The sequence below is a fragment of the Nomascus leucogenys genome, chromosome 14 (assembly GCF_006542625.1).
Source record: "Nomascus leucogenys isolate Asia chromosome 14, Asia_NLE_v1, whole genome shotgun sequence".
Taxonomy (NCBI): Eukaryota; Metazoa; Chordata; class Mammalia; order Primates; family Hylobatidae; genus Nomascus; species Nomascus leucogenys.
In genome coordinates this window covers 4,943,411-4,950,637 of record NC_044394.1, presented here as the reverse complement: position 1 = coordinate 4,950,637, position 7,227 = coordinate 4,943,411, and positions in this window count along the sequence as shown.

Here is a 7,227-nt window from a genome sequence, read left to right as displayed (position 1 = left end):
GTTGGTCCAAAATAAAAAGATTCCTCAGTTTCTGAATAGGTGAAGGTACTACACTGATTTAATTATATCTGTATTGCAGCAAATCTGAGCTGGATCTGGGGAAGAGTGTGTGTCCTATTTTTGTTTCTCTTTACTCATTAGATTTCTATTTTTAAATGGTGCTAAATTGTGAATTTAATGCAATGCACACATAAGCAGTCATGGGTAGAATCTTATCCCTCCTTGGCTCTAAAGAGTTTTCACAGATTGAGGCTTTGTATAAAGAAGTTCTTGGCTGGGCGCAGTGGCTCACGCCTGTAATCCCTGCACTTTGGGAGGCCGAGATGGGCGGATCACGAGGTCAGGAGATCGAGACCATCCTGGCTAACACGGTGAACACCCATCTATACTAAAAATACAAAAAAAAATTAGCTGGGCGTGGTGGCGGATGCCTGTAGTCCCAGCTGCTTGGGAGGCTGAGGCAGGAGAATGGAGTGAACCCAGGAGGCAGAGCTTGCAGTGAGCCGAGATCGTGCCACTGTACTGCAGCCTGGGTGACAGAGTGAGACTCCGTCTCAAAAATAAGAAAGAAACAAAGAAGGAGCGAAGGAAGGAAGGAAGGAAGGAATGAAAAAGAAAAAGAAAGAAAGAAAGGAAGGAGGGAAGGAGAAAGAAAGAAAGAAAGAAAGGAGGGAAGGAAGGAGGGAAGGAGAAAGAAAGAAAGAGAAAGAAAGAAAGAAAAAGAAAGAAAGAAAGAAACTTCTTCATCTTTCTCAGATTATCCTCTTTTTCTCCACTCCATTGATGTTGCCTTGGTTCTGGCCTTCATTACTGCTTGCCTGGATGATTATACTCTTGGCTTTTTTGGTTGTTGTTTTGTTTTTTTTTTATTTTGAGATCGAGTTTTCACTCTTGTTGCCCAGGCTGGAGTGCAGTGGTGCAATCTCGGCTCTCTGCAACCTTCGCCTCCCAGATTCAAGCGATTCTCCTGCCTCAGTCTCCCTAGTAGCTGGGATTACAGGCATGGGCCACCACACCTGGTTAATTTTTTTGTATTTTTAGTAGAGACGGGGTCTCACCAGGTTGGCCAGCCTGGTCTGGAACTCCTGACCGCAGGTGATCCACCTGCCTCAGCTTCCCAAAGTGCTGGGGTTACAGGCATGAGCCACCACACCCAGCCTATACTCTTGTTTTAAAATGGTCATTCTACCTCCAGCCTCCCTCACAGTATTTGTTAGGCTAAGCTGTATGTAACAAAAGCCCCAAGTAAGAGTGGTATAAATGAGATAGAAATTTATTCTTGTTACAGACCTTCTGGAAGTGGAGGATTTTCCCCACTGGCATGGGGAAGAAATGCTGGATAGAAACGTGGGGTTGTTTGAGAGAAAGAGATATGGTAGCTGCCATGTGACACAGAACTAGAGAGATACAGAGATGTTTAAGAGTTATGTGCAACGCATTTCCCTTCTCCATATTCACAAGGAATTTTAGTAACAATTGACTTTACTTGTCTGTGCTTTTATAGCAGCAGTTCCCAACCTTTTTGGCACCAGGGACAGAACTGGTTTTGTAGAAGACAATTTTTCCACAGACCAGGAGGCAGGGATGGTTTCAGGATGAAACTGTTCCACCTCAGATCATCAGGCATTAGATTCTTATAAGGAGCGGGCAACCTAGGTCCTTCACATGCTCAGTTCACAATAGGGTTTGTGCTCCTGTGAGACTTTAATGTCCTCGTGTGTGCGGTTCACAGTGAGGCTCATGCTCCTATGAGAATCTGATACCACCGCTGATCTGACAGGAGGCAGAGCTCAGGCCGTAATGCTCACTCCCCCACAGCTCACTTTCTGTTGTGCAGCCTGATCCCTAACAGGCCATAAACCGGTACTGGTCCACAGCCTGGGGGTTGGGGACCCTTGTTTTAGAGACTCATTTAAATTTGTGATTCTCCCAGAATCATTAAGGCAGGTACTAAGACTTGCCCAAGGAGGCTCAGTTGCATTTAGATTGCAAATGAGTGATGCTACTACCTGGATCCTCTACAGCACCTGGTGAGGTTTCAGAGCAGCATCTTTCAGCGTGTGCGAGTTTAGAAATCATCATGGGCATTTCCACCAACATCCTCTGCTTTTCTCACTGCAAGAGAAATTACGTTTCATCTTTACTACCACCTCTGATATATCATGAACAAATAGAGTAACTGAGACCACACGAAGACACTAAGAATATCAAATCTTTTCTGTTCACAGTTGACTTTGGCAGAATGAAAGAACTCACAGTTTGACTATTCCCACTGGCTTCTTACTACCCTCACGTAAGAAAGAAAGAAACATCAAGATAAGTGGCTAAGTGAGCCCAAATAAGGGGCATCTACATTGTGTTAAATGTGATTCTTGCCCAAAGCAAAAGCAGACATGAGTTTCACACAGACCAACAGGAAAGCCTCCATCTAATGTGTCTTGCGGCCTCTGCACCACATTGTGAGAACCATTGCCATCAACTTTTGCTTTATGTTGGTCTTTTGAGGCCTTCCTTGCCTTCACTGACATTCCCATCCTTATTCTTATTGCCTCTCAAACCTCTGTTTGAAGAAAGAGCTGAAGCAATCCTGACCCTCAGTCCTCAGCAGAATATGTCACGAGGCAGTCAGCGTCTTACATTCAAATGTTCTTTTTTGAGGGAAAACAACCACAACAGCCAACAGAATGTCATTTATTGATTGTGCAATGAGAATAGAACACTGCTTCATGCAGTGAGTAATGATACATAATCATCCACTGTGACAAGGCATGGGTGGAAAAAGCCTTGAGCTTGGAGTCAGAAAACCTGGGCTCAAATCTTGACTTTTTCACTAATAAACCTCTCTAAGCTTTCACTTCTTCATCTATAAAACAGACACGATATTATCTATCTCACAGGATAGTTTTAAGGATAAAATGAGATAATCAATGTAAAATTTCTAGAACCATGTTAGGCATTCAAAAAGTTAATCTGCGGGGGGTGTGGGGCAAGGGGAGGGAGAATATTAGGACAAATACCTAATGCATGTGGGGCTTAAAACCTAGATGATGGGTTGACAGGTGCAGCAAACCACCATGGCGCGTGTATACCTATGTAACAAACTTGCATGTTCTGCGCATGTATCCCAGAACTTAAAGTAAAAAAAAAAAAAGTTAATCTGTGCAAACATCGTACATCCTCCTTCCATGTAGTCCAGTTGCTAAAAGAAGTAACTTTCAAATAAATGCAACCAAAGAGCCAAAAATAATTTTTAAAAAGGACTCACAACTACTTCTTGGAAAATATGAGAGTATCCAACTCATATTGTTAGTAAAACTTCTCCCAACCCCTTTCCTATTCTTCTTCTTATTGTTATATCTCACAATCCTATGAATCTTCTTATTTTGCTAAATCCCAACTCACCTCTCAAAACATCTTGACCAATATCTCCCAGAGTATGGAATTTTTTTCTTATTCATCTTTATCAGGGTCGTAAATATAGCCCATCTACCTAAGTCCTTCACTTTTTCTGTAGATCTTTTTTCTTCCCATTGCTTTATCCAGTTGTTTTTATCAAGCAAGTCTAGGAATGGGGCATGAGAGACACAAAGACTACTCAAAGGTCAGCGATTGTGGGCAGAAAACCAAGTCGGAAAAGACAACATTCTTCTTTTCAGAAAAGAAGGAAAGACTGGGAGCATTTTCATTTTAAAACTTGCTTTATTCGGTCATATTTGTAAAAAAAAAAAAAAAAAAAAAAAAAAAAGAAAAAAAACAGATTGAAAGCCAGTTACGGAACACAGGATGAGACTGGAAGTTCAGTCAAGTCTTCCGGAGGTGTCTGTAGTCAAAGTTTGGAGAAAAGCTGCTACTTTCAGATTGGATGATCAGAGCTAGGGGAGCAGGTCCCAGGTGCTTCCTCGTATGAATGGCATCCTATCCAGGAACTCTGTATCCCTCCGTGAGCAGAGCAGGTGTTTGCTCTCCTAAAACTTTCCTCTGGCATCTGTTCTATTGCACCCGGAGTTAGCTTATCACAAATTCCTTCTTATAGGCACAGGCAATGCCCATGCAAATATACATCTGCAGTTTTGCAGAAAGAAGAACTATAACTCTGAACTCAACAAAAATGTCACATCCTGCTAATGCAAAAAATTTTCCATCGTCTTCAGCTCTCACAACACTAATCTCTAAATCAAATTGAGTACCTCTTTGCTGCAATCATACTTGGGATTGCTCCTCAGAAACAGATTCACTAAACACCTCACTAAAAAAAAAGTGGCAGGTGTTTACATGATTCATTTAAAACTGTTTCTTGTGTTTTATTTTTATCTTTTGTGGCTTGCTTTTACCTTGGGGGGTAGGTTTCAGAAAAGATGAGGTTAATTTAAAATTGCAATCATATTTGTTTAAGTCGCCTTTAGTTGATAGTCCAGGATTTCTGTGGAAGAGACCACTGTAGGTCAAGGTGTTTTATTTCATCTGATTTAATCTGAATTTTTGTCTCATTCATTTTTTTCCTTGGGTAAATATCATTCTCATTGATGTTTCCAAACCTAGGTAGCCTCTCAAAAGTTTTCCTCATACCAACCACTTCTCTTCCTTGTTCAAGCTATTCTTCCAGTGGGAAAGGTTGTGCTAAGTGATACCCAGCCAGCATCTCAAACAAAATCCATCTGCAGACTTCCTTCTCTCTGGCACCCCTTCCTCATTATGCTCATCATACTTAGTTCACTTCTTATCTCTGCACATTCCTACATCACTAATAAGATGTGATCTGGCATCTGTTGGCTCATTGTGTTGTTGTTGTTTTGTTATTTTTAATTAAGTTCATATAAATAACTGTTTATTGAGCACCTACTGTGTGTGAGTTTCTGTTAAAAGTGTACAAGAAATACAAACATGAATAAGACAATCTCTGTGCTCCAGATATTTTTATTTCAACCTTTTTACAGAAACTAAATTTTTTCAAAATATTTTAACAGCTTTATTAAGATAGAATTCCTATGCCTTACAATTTACCCACTTAAAATGTACAATTCAGTGGCTTTTGTATATTCACAGAATTGTATGTCCATTATCACAATTTGAGAACATTTTCATTAGACCCCAGAAGAACCATTGTACCTCTTAGCCATCACTTCTCAATCCCCTCCCATTCCCCTGCCCTAGGCAACCACTAATCTACTTTGTCTTTATAGATTTGCCTGTTCTGGGATGTGTAAATGGAATTTTGTATGAATGGAATCGTACAATCTGCAGTTCTTTGTGACTGGTTTCTTTCATTTAACATAGTGTTTTCAAGGTTCATCCATGTTGTAACACATCAGCACTGCCTTTCTTTCCTTTCTTCCTTCCTTTTTTTTTTTGACAGGATCTCACTCTGTGGCCCAGTTTCAAGTGATCCTCCTATCTCAACCTCCCAAGTAGCTGGGACTACAGGTGCCTACCACAACACCTGGCTAATTTTGTTGTTGTTGTTAGAGACGAACTCTTGCTTTGGTGCTCAGGCTAGTTTCAATCTCCAGGCTTCAAGCGATCCTCCCACCTAGACCTCCCAAAGTGTTGGGATTACAGGCGCAAACCACCGTGCCTGGCCCTTTTTTTAAAAAAAAAGACTTTTTTTTTTTTTTTCCAGAGAAGTTTTAGGATCACTCAAAAATTGAGAGTAAAGTACAGGGATTTCCCACACATACCTAGCCTCTCCTGTTATCAACATCCCCCAGCAGTGTGGTACATCTGTTACAATTGAGCTTCCTTGTTTTTTTTTTTTTAACCCTTCTTATGTTATTTCACATGGCTATTTTTCATCTATCTTTATTAGCTATCTCCTTTGTTACCTTCCCCTCCTGCACTGATGGTTTAGCCCAGTGGCCCAACATAGCTGATAAGAAGTAGACTTTCATTCCAGGCTCATTTTCCTGATTTAGTATTGAGGGTGCGGGTGGATGAAGTTTTGTTTTGTTTGTTTTGTTTTAGAGAAGTGTATTGCTTTAAAACAGGGAGAGACAGTCTGACATACTGAAAGGAGCTGGGTCTTTAATGCTAAGAGAAAGGTAGGTAGGAGCCTTAGTTTTGCCTTTGGCAAGTGTATTGACCACTATAAGCCTCAGCCTCATCTGTAAAATGAGTTGGATAGTGCCCATCTGGAGGAGCTCTTGGGAAGATTGAAGCATGGAAAGCACCTCTCTGGAAGGTTCAAGGAAAGGGAACTAGAATTATGGGTGACAGAATTCCCTGGCTTTCCAATGCTTCACTGTAGGTCGAATGAGCGCTCCTAGCAGGCTGGCCTCATGCCCCTCCAGAGTCTCTAGCCTGCGGGCTGGGGGCTGGGTATGGACACGATACCTGGAAGGGAACACATATAACTTCCATCGGTGATCCTGGAAAGGCTCGACAAATAACCCATTCATTCATTCTGTGTGTGTGTGTGTGTGTGTGTGTGTGTGTGTGTGACAGAGTCTCACTCTTGTCACCCAGGCTGGAATGCAGTGGCGCAATCTCGGCTCACTGCAACCTCTGCCTCCCAAGTTCAAGTGATTCTCCTGTCTCAGCCCCCCGAGTAGCTGGGATTACAGGCGCCCGCCACCACCCCTGGCTAATTTTTGTATTTTTAGTAGAGACAGGGTTTCACCATGTTGGCCAGGCTGGTCTCGAACTCCTGACCTCAGGTGATCCGCCCACCTTGGCTTCCCAAAGTGCTGGGATTACAGGCATGAGCCACAGCACCTGGCCCATTCATTCATTTTTGTTTGAACCTCTCTTCCAGGAAGCCCGCTGAGTTTAGAAGGTTTAGCGACAGGACCCTGATTCAAGTCTACCCGTTTATTTGAAAACTGCCTGGATAAAAATAAAATAAAATAAAAAATAAACTGGAGGATAACATAAAAGGATCCTTGCAGAGGATTCCTCCGTTTGTGGATCTCACTGAATCTCAGAGTTAGAAGACGCTCAGAGACCTCAACTCCCTCACGGGTCAGACAAGGACAGGTTTTTCATTCTGCCCTGGATCCTCTCACAATAGCCTCGCGGGAGCTGGCCCTCAAAATGATGAAGGAATAAATGAATGGAGGGATGGAGAAATGAATGATGAAGAAAAAATGAATGAGGTAGGGCTGCTTGTTTGCTGCTCTTTTCTTCACAATGCTTTTAAGATTTCCTGGTCCATCTCCTCCTTCACCACTTCTCTCCCTCCCTCGGTCTCTTCTCCAACTCGTCTCTTACAGAAGGGCGCCGCGTTCCCGCGCT